This window comes from Dermochelys coriacea, chromosome 6 (assembly GCF_009764565.3).
Source record: "Dermochelys coriacea isolate rDerCor1 chromosome 6, rDerCor1.pri.v4, whole genome shotgun sequence".
Lineage (NCBI taxonomy): Eukaryota > Metazoa > Chordata > Testudines > Dermochelyidae > Dermochelys > Dermochelys coriacea.
The window spans coordinates 79,457,596-79,468,230 of record NC_050073.1 but is presented as its reverse complement, the minus strand read 5'-3'; the positions used below and the strand labels follow the sequence as shown (position 1 = coordinate 79,468,230).

The 10,635-nt window shown below is 41.8% G+C and overlaps 1 long non-coding RNA gene across 1 annotated transcript; it reads right to left on the bottom strand.

Annotated features, from left to right (window-relative positions):
- Positions 1-1,782: 1,782 nt before the first annotated feature.
- LOC122460538 lies at positions 1,783-9,165 on the bottom strand. Its single transcript, XR_006281907.1, has 2 exons — positions 4,956-9,165; positions 1,783-4,849 (listed from the first exon to the last, which is right to left on the bottom strand). It is a non-coding gene; the product is annotated as an uncharacterized LOC122460538 (long non-coding RNA).
- Positions 9,166-10,635: the final 1,470 nt, after the last annotated feature.

Below are 10,635 nucleotides of genomic sequence, written 5' to 3'. Positions count from 1 at the left end.
ATTGCATGCAGTTCAGCATAGAAGCGGCATGTCTGAGGCTCTGTCCTGGAGCATCCGTTTGATTTTTTGGTACGCTTGCCTGAGCTCCTTAAGTTTCACACGGCACTGTGTTGCGTCCCTGCTGTAGCCTCCGTTTATCGCTGCCTTGGAGATTTTTTGAAATGTTTTGGCATTTATTCTTTTGGAATGTAGTTCTGATAGCACGGATTCATCTCCCCATACAGTGAGATGATCCAGTACCCCCAATTCAGTCTATGCTGGAGCTTTTTCGATTCTGGGACTGCATGGTCACCTGTGCTGATGAGCATGCCTGGCCAAACAGGAAATGAGATTCAAAAGTTCCCAGGGCTTTTCCTGTACACCTGGCCAGTGCATCGGAGTTCAGAGGGCTGTCCAGAGCGGTCACAATGGTGCACTGTGGGATAGCTCCTGGAAGCCAATACCATCGAATTGCGTCCACACTAACCCTAATTCGAAATGGTGATGTCAATTTCAGCGCTAATCCCCTCGTCTGGGAGGAGTACAGAAATCCATTTTAAGAACTCTTTATGTTGACAAAAATGGCTTCGTTGTGTGGACAGGTGCAGGGTTAATTCGATTCAACACTGCTAAATTCGACAAATTCGTAGTGTAGACCAGGCCTAAGAGGTAGAAGACCTAGGTTCAAGTCAGAGGAGAGGGGATTTAAACCCCAAAGTCTCACATCCTGAGTTAGTGTTCTAACAACTAGCTTTTAAGGATGGGGTGGCAACAGCACCGCCATTAGCCTTTTATGTGAGGTTAAGCATGCCTACCAGATCAGGCCCCACAGGTGAACTAAGCAGGGTAACACTTAGTTTGAGGATCTCACTGGGGTTCAGCCTTGAGCTTGATAGCTGAGTATATGCCCAGCAGCAGAAATTTAGGGACCTACAGTCCTTAGGTATCAACAGGATTAGGCAGCAGCTGAGTGTGTGTTTGAGGATCTAAATTTTGGATTGAGGCACCTAAAATGGCAGATAGGCACCAAAATCCTTTTGTGAAAGCAGCACACAGTGCCTTATCTGTATTCTCCCCTCAGCATGGCTTCTCCATCCAACATGATGGGCATGGAGACTTCTGTATGTAATGTAGTGAAAGAGTTCAAACTGGGAATCATTATGAGTTGCTGGATGTCAGCTGAAAGGCACATCCAGCCAATCAGAATGTGGTTTTGAACAATCAGTATCTAGCCCTGCACCAATGAATTATCAGTTCACCTTAATATTTATGATATATTTTAGTTAAACATTTTCTTTCTAATAGGTTCATTGTTTTTTAAAAAAACAATAATATACCTAAGTGTACAAGAATGGGGAAAACAAATCTGGTATTAGCTCATTTTTCCAAGATGTAAAATGTAAAGTATATCATTTGTATAAGGAGAGTTTTTAATAAGAAAGATACTGTGTTGTATTGTGTAAAACAAGCCTACTTCATTACAGAGGAATATTGCATGATGCTAGAATTATAAATATATTAGTGTATTATAGAGGAAGCGTGTAGCAACTCCTGTCAAAGTTTTTAATATAGACATCACAGTACATATATACAATGGCTTTACCATTCAGGAGTAATGTGGCTTTTCCAAACTCATGTTAATAAAACCCTTAGTGTCACTCCATTCAATATTGCATAATGTATAATATATTTATATCTAGATTATATTTTGAGCTGTATATACACACACACACACACACACACACTTTATACATTATTAAATGTTTTATACAAAAATCTAAATAAGCAACCATTGCAAAAAGATGGTTCATATGTTATTTTTATGCATAAAATGTTTCCATCTTAAAGTTAATTACTCTGTCATTTAAAGAATTACTCTGTCATGTATTTTGTAACATATCAACAATAAAGACTGAAGGAAGGAATATTGGCATTGCAGTTTGAAATCAGTACAACTATCAATGGCTACTCTTGATAAGAATTACAATGAAGAAATCCATTGTAGTACTGAGGACTCCGCTCCCTACAAATGTAAATGAGGGCTGTGCTGGAGAAAAGAAAAGAGAGGAAAAGAACCACGTGTTTAAAAAAAGCAAATCACGCACACTTTCAGACACTAGCATTTCTTTCATCAGTTGAAAAATTTGTTTTTTCTATGCCTAAAACTAAGGAAGGGTAATGTAATTTTTCCATAAGGAACTCAACAAACTTTATGGAAACATTACATTAAAACTTGAATTAGCACATACTAAATGCAGTCTTTATGATGGGATTCTTCAGAGAAGAAGCTTGCATTATTTATACCATAGCACTAATTTCATTACATACAAAACTAGACTGCTACAAGAAAAACTTCATCTTTTCATTTTAGAAGCAGAAGTTTTAAGAAGATGATTATATACTCTAGAAGGGATAATAAATTGACATTCTGTGCAGATCCAAGTAGTGCAGAACAACTAGTCAGTCAAGATATCTAACTTATTAACCTATCTAATCATGCATGTTCTTTTAAGTATTTGAATCATTCTGAAAGAAAATAAAATACTCTTTTTACTATGGAATTCATACCAGAAGGATGTAATATTTTAAATAGAAGTATTACACGATAATTGAGGACAATAGTATTGCTGCATTCAGCATGTGTCCATTGAATAAGAACAGCATATTGTATTCTGTATCACTTAATTCAACAGCAGTTTTGAAGAAATGCACTCTCCTTTGTTCAAGTTCACCCAGTGAGACTGTGTCATCATACAACCCTGGCATGGTTAAGTAGCAATATCTCAGGAACCACTAAAAGTAGAAATTAATGATTTTCTAGCTATTTGAGAGGTAGAATTCCAAACTTTACAAAGCATAAGTACTGATTCTAACTCTAGCAGTTCTTGTGAAAGCAGCTGTAAAATAAGATAGGACTCAAGGTGGAGTAGAGGGGAGGTGGATAAGATAGAAGTCAGAGTGCTGTGAACTTACAGTCTGGTTTTTTGTAAGCTATAATTCTGGAATTTAACCACCTCTTTTTAATAGTAGCCAGGATGGTATTTATAGCCCTGGTGGCTTTCAATATAATTGATCCTAAAGATGGCATGGATAGACTTGGTCGATAGCAAAGGTAGACCTAAAAGATCAATCCAGGGGCTTCTGGATAAAACTTTTCTATCAAAGCACATGGCATGCTCAGAGACGGCCCACTGATTGGATACAAAGGGGAGTAGTTAAGGACATAACTTTCATGGAACTTCCTCTCATTTTAGCTGCAGTGACAATTTACGGCATGCCGTCTGCAAACAAAAGAGTGAGATTCTGGAGTGAAAACCTGGTGGTAGTGAATGTTATTAACAGCTAGTCATTCAAATCACTAAGCGTGTTGGGGCTGGTGAGAGTATTTATCCTGCAGTGTTTAAACCTGTAACAGCTGTTTTACCACTAAACATATCTCTGGGATTAAAGGTGGCATAGCCAACATTTGTCTCAATTACAGGTGAATAGATTTCAAGACTTGGTACTGGGAGCCAACAAGGACCCCAAACAGATGCCTCTGACCCTTCAGAACCTTGACTATCCGTGCTCTTAGGATAGTGCAGAGATCCATGGGGGGCGGGGGTGAGGAAATTTATTCAAGTTCAGGCCATGGTGGGCCTGCAGAAACTTTGGCCAATATCAGAAAATCAGATACTGCAGTGTGTGGTGTCACTGATAAACTGCAGTCTGACATCGTCAATGATCTCCAGTTGTTTATCTGACATTTTGCAGCAGCTCATCAGGTTATCCAGATTCTTGTGGTGAGTCTTTAGTTAGGAACCTATTAGGCAGGTGGTTTCGAACCACAGTCCCTAGGGAAGATCACTGATAAATCCATCACTATTCAGATCCTGCATTTGATGCAGCATGAGAAAGGGTGCAAAACTGTGGCCTTCTTCAACACTTCTTCCAGGTTTTGACCTGTAGGTGGAGGTAGTCACATACTTTTGATTGATCAGAAAAATAGAATGCCTTTTATGGCATCTGAAACTTTATATTCATAGTCCCCTTTTGCGGATCCCTGAGACATAGCCTGCGGATCCCCGAGACATAGCCTGCGGATCCCCAGGGGTCTGCAAACCACAGGTTGAAAACTACTGCCATAGAGTTTGTCTACATTACAAGCACTACAGTGGCACAGCTGCAGCTCCACTGCTGTAGTGCTGTAATATAGATACTTGCTACAGTGATGGAAGGGGGTTTCTTGTAGCTGTAGTATATCCACCCACCCTCCTCAGAGACAGAATTCTTTCATTGACCTAGTGATATCTACACTGGGGCTTAGTTTGGCTTAACTATGTCTTTCAGGGATGTGAATTTTTCACACTCTGACCAATGTAGCTAGGACGACCAAAGTTTTAGGTGTAGACCAGGCCTTAGTCTTGTCTCTGTGGTGGATATGAAAGCTTGGAGGAGTGGTTGCTGGAAGACTAGCATCCATACAAAGGCAAAGTTAAGGGTGTATGATGATTGTTCCAATGGTGAGGTCTCTCTCTGTCTCTAAGTGGAATAGAGGGTAAGATGTCTTAACTATTGCTTTTGTGTTAGGTATGTTGTGTACAGACCTGTCTTAATTGACACACAATGTAGTATTTTGTGATTTAATATTATAGACTTGCAAACAAATCCTGTCTCTGGAGGAGAACTAAAAATGTCAGTTGCAGCTGAAAGGAAACATCTGTTAACTCAGGTGGAGAAAAATACAACACACTAGATGCTATGAAGGAACATGTTCACATCTGTGTATTTCCAATAAGGAGTACTTGCCTCCAGCACAGGATGGCACTGTACAAGCTTCTTAGGAGTCACCAAAAGTCATGGATCCAGAGTTTTCTGTTAGCACCCACAACTGGAGAGAACAGAGAAGCAGAAAAAGTATTTCAGCAGTAAATTCAAGCATAGCTTTAAAAAAAAAAAAAAAGACATTGATACACTTTAGAATAAAATGTGCTTACCCAAAGTCCCCATCTTCTCTGCAGCTCAAGACTCATATTGTGGAGGGAAGCTGGAGCAGACCGTCTCCTATTTCTTCTCATCAAGAACAGTCTCTGATGGCACTTAGTGTGGTAAAGCTATAAATAGTAAATAATGTTGACAGTTAATGTAGTAAGTGCCCCTAGCATTTCATTAGGCCAGGCAGACTAGATAAGCAGGGTGGTTTGCATTCTACGTCTGCTCAGCCATACTAGAAAGATTAAAGACCCATCTACCATATTTCCCTCCAGCTGATCATCTGTTAAAAAATGGTTTGAATAAGTAGTCAAAACTCCCAGTCCCTCTTAAATGGTTGTTTTCTTACTGATAATTTAACAAGCTTTGGGCGTGATACATAAAGCGACTTAAATACCTAAACTCCAGAGTTAGGTGCCCAAGTCCCCATATGCATCACTGAGATCCATGAAACTCCTGCTTGGCTGGCACCTAACCCTGTAAGCACCTAAATTCACTTGGTGCCTACCTTTCCACTGTAAAGGTTCCCTAGGTAGCTAAATTGTAGACCCTAGGCAAGTACACCGCTGCCACCCTCTAACTGTCCATCTCCTGCCGAAGCCCTATGCCCCAGAGTAATTCACAAACCAGGGGAAGATGCATGTTCATCCACCTAGGTTGTATGCAGGCCCTGATCCACTTGGCGGCCCCTGAGCATGCCTAGCAGATCAGGTTCTGTCTTACTGCTTAAGTCACATCCAGGGCCCGATCCATTAGGCAGCCTTTGAGCACATCTACTGGAGTGGGTCCCAAAAGGCACTCTCGCTCTCTCTCTGACCCAAAGACTGTTGGGTGGGAGGGAGCACGAGATAGAATGGCTCTGTAGTCCAGTGGTGAGCATCCACCTGGGGAGATGGGAGGCTGCAGGTCCAGTCCCCCTGCTCCAACCATTCTTTATTTATCCACAGTGGAACAGTTTCAACAGGAGAAATTGAGGGAAGCCCACATCTGAATAGCCCAGTGGTTAGATCATTCCCCTGAGAGGTGGCAGACCCCTAATCAAATCCTCTACTTCTGGCAGAGAGAGGAGGAATTTTAACCTGTTTCTCATATCCCAGATGAGTGCCTTAACTACTAGGCTAAAAGTTATGAGGGGGAAGGCTCTCATCACCACCTCCTCCTCCAACCATTTGTGTAGTGTGAGGCAAACATTGAACTCATTCCTGCAAGAAGTGACTTAGGAGCCGATCCATCTGACTCCAGGTGGCTGGGTCTGAGCAGACAGGCACCTCCCTGCAGCCTGGACTTTGGCACCTATCTCTGAGAGAGAAGAGGGGTTTAACACCCTCCCCGCCATCATCAGCATTTCCCATTGGGTAGGTTAGGTGGCACCCTTTCTAGCATGCTGGCTTTTGTGGATCCCATTTTTAGGCACCTACCTCTCCCTATTCATTGTACAAGGAGCTTAAGTGCTGAACTTGGATTTGTGGATGGCAGAATTGTTCCTGTGATTTTCTAGGCACTGTGACACTCAGCATTGTAATGCCTAATGCCAAAATCCCTTTGCGGATCCCACCCTTTGAGCTTATTTCTTAGGATATGTCTACACTGCAATGTAAGCCCAGGGTTAGCAGAACTCAAGTTAGCAGACTCTGGGTTTGTTAACCTAGGGCTTGAGCATCTACACTCATTTGTAGGTTAGGGATTGTTGACCCCTGGGTCACAACCTGGGGCTTCAGTGTCTACACTATATTATGCGGGCTTGCATCCAGCCACGCATATCTAAATCTTCTAGTGCCCTCCCAAAATGTGGCCACTCCAGCCCTTTGTTGGTGGTGCAGTGAGAAAACTTGACTGTCTAGACAAAAAGTTCACCCGGGGGCTTGTGGAATGCTTTTAGTGGACTCCCAGAGCATGAGTCTAGTGCTGCTGTATTTACACTGAAAAGCAATAAGGCTTGAACCCTTGGTCCCGGCTTGACTCAGGCTTGGATCTTCCCTCCCCATGGAGTCCTGCGGCACTGGGTTAGTGCAATTTATGTTTAGACAGAAGTGCGGTTTAGGCTTGAGTCTGATTTGACCCCCTGGGCTTACCTTGCAGTGTACACATACCCTTTGATGCTTATGTGATTACATATTCAACACATCTTATAGAAGACCTTCCTCCCCACCTACAATTTTGGTATTACATGGCATACCTTTCTTCAGACAAGTGACAGCTTGCATATATACTTTATCTAAATTAGTCAGGACCACCTTTGGTATGAATGGTTAATAGAAGAAAATTAAACATTCCAGTGTAGGTTCCTTAACCGTTGCAACAACAGAAGAATCAAACTCTCTTGTAGAAACCATTAGCTATGGTTCTTTTAAGTTTCTAAAATATAAGTTAATATCCAAGACTCTGCAAAATTATCGCATAATTTTAAAGCTAACACATTATCACTATAAGCATTCAGCAAGAATTTAATCGTATTTTCTAATCAGTTAAACAACAGAAACAAGGAAAGGATTGCCTATAGATTCACCCGAGTCCAGCCCCTTCTCAACAACCTTAGAGGGAGAGAGAGTGTATGTGTGTGTGCGTGCATGGCGGGGGGAATATAGCCTTTTGGGCACACTGCAAAGCCTAACAAACCTATGTTCTGGCAATCCAAGTGTGCGGACCTTGTTTCAAAACTGACTCCTCCTCCTCGGAGCATGTCTTGACAGCAGGTCCCTCTCATCCATAGAATGACAGCTCCAGCTCAAGCATCTTTGCTGTGGCAGTAGGAGGAGACGACAAGATCTTACAGATATATCAGGTCTCAACCCATTTAGGGCTCTATAGGTTAAACACCACCTTTCATTTCAACCAGAAATTTTCTGGAAGCCAGTGCAGAACACTGGTCTACTGTGCTTCGCACATGCAACATTCTGCACTAGGCTCAGCTTCTAAATGGTCCTGAGTGCATTACAGCAATCTAATATTGAGGTGACAAAGAATTCATTGGAAAGAAAAGGTTACACTATTCTGGTCTGAAAAAGTACTCTTGGCCACAGCCCTATCTGAGCATCCAAGAGTAGCCCAGAATCTAAAAGCACCCTGTGTTTTTGAAAGTGCTGTTGTACTCTCTCATTAAGCTCGGTATCATCAGTGCACTAAATACACGGCAATCCATATCTCCTTGCTAACAATCATATACCCTATGAACAAGAAATGTGATAGTACAGACCCCTTCAGCAGCTACAAAAGAGCACTCTTGGGACAGAGAAATCATTGACCACAACTCCCCTTTGGGGTCCTCTCAGAAAGATAATAGCCACTCAAAAGCAGTGCCATCCATCCCTGCTATTGTCGGTAAATGAGTCAACAAAATCTCATAGCCAACTGTATCAAAAGCTGCTGACAAATTTATAAGAATCATACACCCTTAATCTCTGTTCATTGCTTGGATATAATAAACTAATGCAACCGTGGGGGGGGGGGTTCTACCCCATGTTTGGGCCTATGACCAGTTTGACTCCAAGGAAATCTCAATGACCTTCCTTAAAAATGGGAGATGGGACATAGGCTGATAGCAGGAATGTGAACATCAAGAGTTGGTTTCATGAGTTCTCAATAGCTTATTTAAGAGGTGCTGGGATCCTGTTCTCATCCACACACAGAAAAACATTCACAATCTTGACAAATAATGGACCCATTACTTCTTCAATGGCCTTCACTAGCCAGAAAAGACAAGACTGCAACTCACACATTATCAGGAAGTAGCTACAGCACCTCCACAGTCTCCGACAGTAATACCGGCTGCAACTCAAGCAAAGAAGACATGAGCTCATGTCCTTCTCCACATATGGTTAAGTTTCCATAGCAATGGGAACCTCAGTCCAAATTTGATCTTTGTCTGCTAAGTAACATGAAAGCTCTCCACAAGGAAAAATTCAATCTGCAACCAAGTGGACACAGCGAAGATTCAATCACTCAGCACAGTTCTGCTGTGCGAGATGTTTGAGAAGCTATAGCAGAAGTGAAGAGTTTTTCACTTTCTCCACAGCCATGACAAGCCATCTTTAAATATTCTGTATACTGCAATCAAATTAAGGATTAGATAGGGCTAGTGTAAGCATGTAGGTTGCCCCACACTAATACAAAAGAGCCTTCTGGATTGATTAGGTTCCTTATTACACTGGTGCTGGAATCACTAAGACTGGTAATTAATGATTTTAATATCCATGTAGATGATTCAACCCAGAATTTCATGGCTGCCATGACCATCATTCTACTGTCCCAGGTAGTTGTAAGCTCCATTCATAAGGCTGGATATGCTTTGGATCAAGTGTTTGGACTTGGGGTGGAAGGCTGAGGAATTGATATTAACACCTTCCTATCAAGGACTGCCCATTATCTTTAAAGTTAGGGCACACCAGTCCCAATGGGATGACTGATGTTTTGACAGTTTGTCCTCAGAAGTTGATGAACCATTTGAATCTCTGAGCAGCTACAAGGGATAAAATTGTTCTTCTGAGTTTTCTCTATTGATAATTTGGTAGAAATTTACAACAATATCTTGTCCTCCACTATTGAAACAAAGGCTCCTCGCTACCAGCTTTGTCCTCACAGGTCACCTTGATTATAGATTACCTGAGACAGATGAAGAGGGAAAATGGCTAGCAAATCTGGGGCAGAAGTCCATGCTGATGTTGGTCTTTGGGAGGGCCAAGCTGTTACTGTGGGGGGCTCAGATAAACTCCAAGGACAGACCTGCTTTCCCTCATGGAGGGCTCTTCCTCACAGTGCCCTGCTTTTTCACCAATTCATCTCCCTCCACAAAACCAGTCCAATCACACCTTCAAAACACAAGATATAGTTCCAAAAATTTAAAAAGCAAAACTCCCTGCAGATAAATTTCACTAATGCCTCATAATCCTGAGGGATGATGGCTGTGGTGGTTGATATATGCCTTCCCTTCAGTTCCCCATCTGTAAAATGGGGACAATGGTACTTTCCACCATCATAGAGGTGTTACGAGGATTAACACTACAGACTGTGAGGTGCTCCGATGCTACGGTGATGGGAGTCATAAGTACCTAAGGGTATTGCTACACAGAAGACAGGAGTGTGCTTCCCAGCAAGGGTACCTAGAGACACGCTAGCTCTCCTTGAGCTAGCACGTTAAAAATAGCCATGTGGCAGAAGCAGCACAAGCTAGCCATTTTGAGTACAATCCCACCCAACCAGAGTACCTGTTCATGCAGTTCACCTGAGCCACTGCACTCACACTGCTAATTTTAGCACACTAGCTCAAGGAGAGGTAGTGCAAGCCTGTCTACCAGTACTAGGAAGCATCCTCCTAGCTGCTCTGTAGACATAACCCTAAAACAGATTCCTTTGACAGCTCTTCTTGGTAGGAATGGATTTAGGGTCAAGCTGCAAGTAGAAAAGTAACAATAGCCCTAATCTCAATCTGTCCTAATTTGAAAGCTAATACATTATCACTATAGGCATTCAGTAAGAATTTAAATTCATCATATTTTTTAATCACCGTTACTGAAAAAAACAGTAATGTATCTAGCTATTATGCAATATAATCAGGCAGTATTTAAAACCCTGTTGTGTACAGTCCAAAGGAACTATAATAGTGGAAAAATGTCAATGAACTTCAATTCAACACCAAAAAGATCAAAGTATATATGCAGTACATCCATCTAGGAATGAAGACAGGTAACA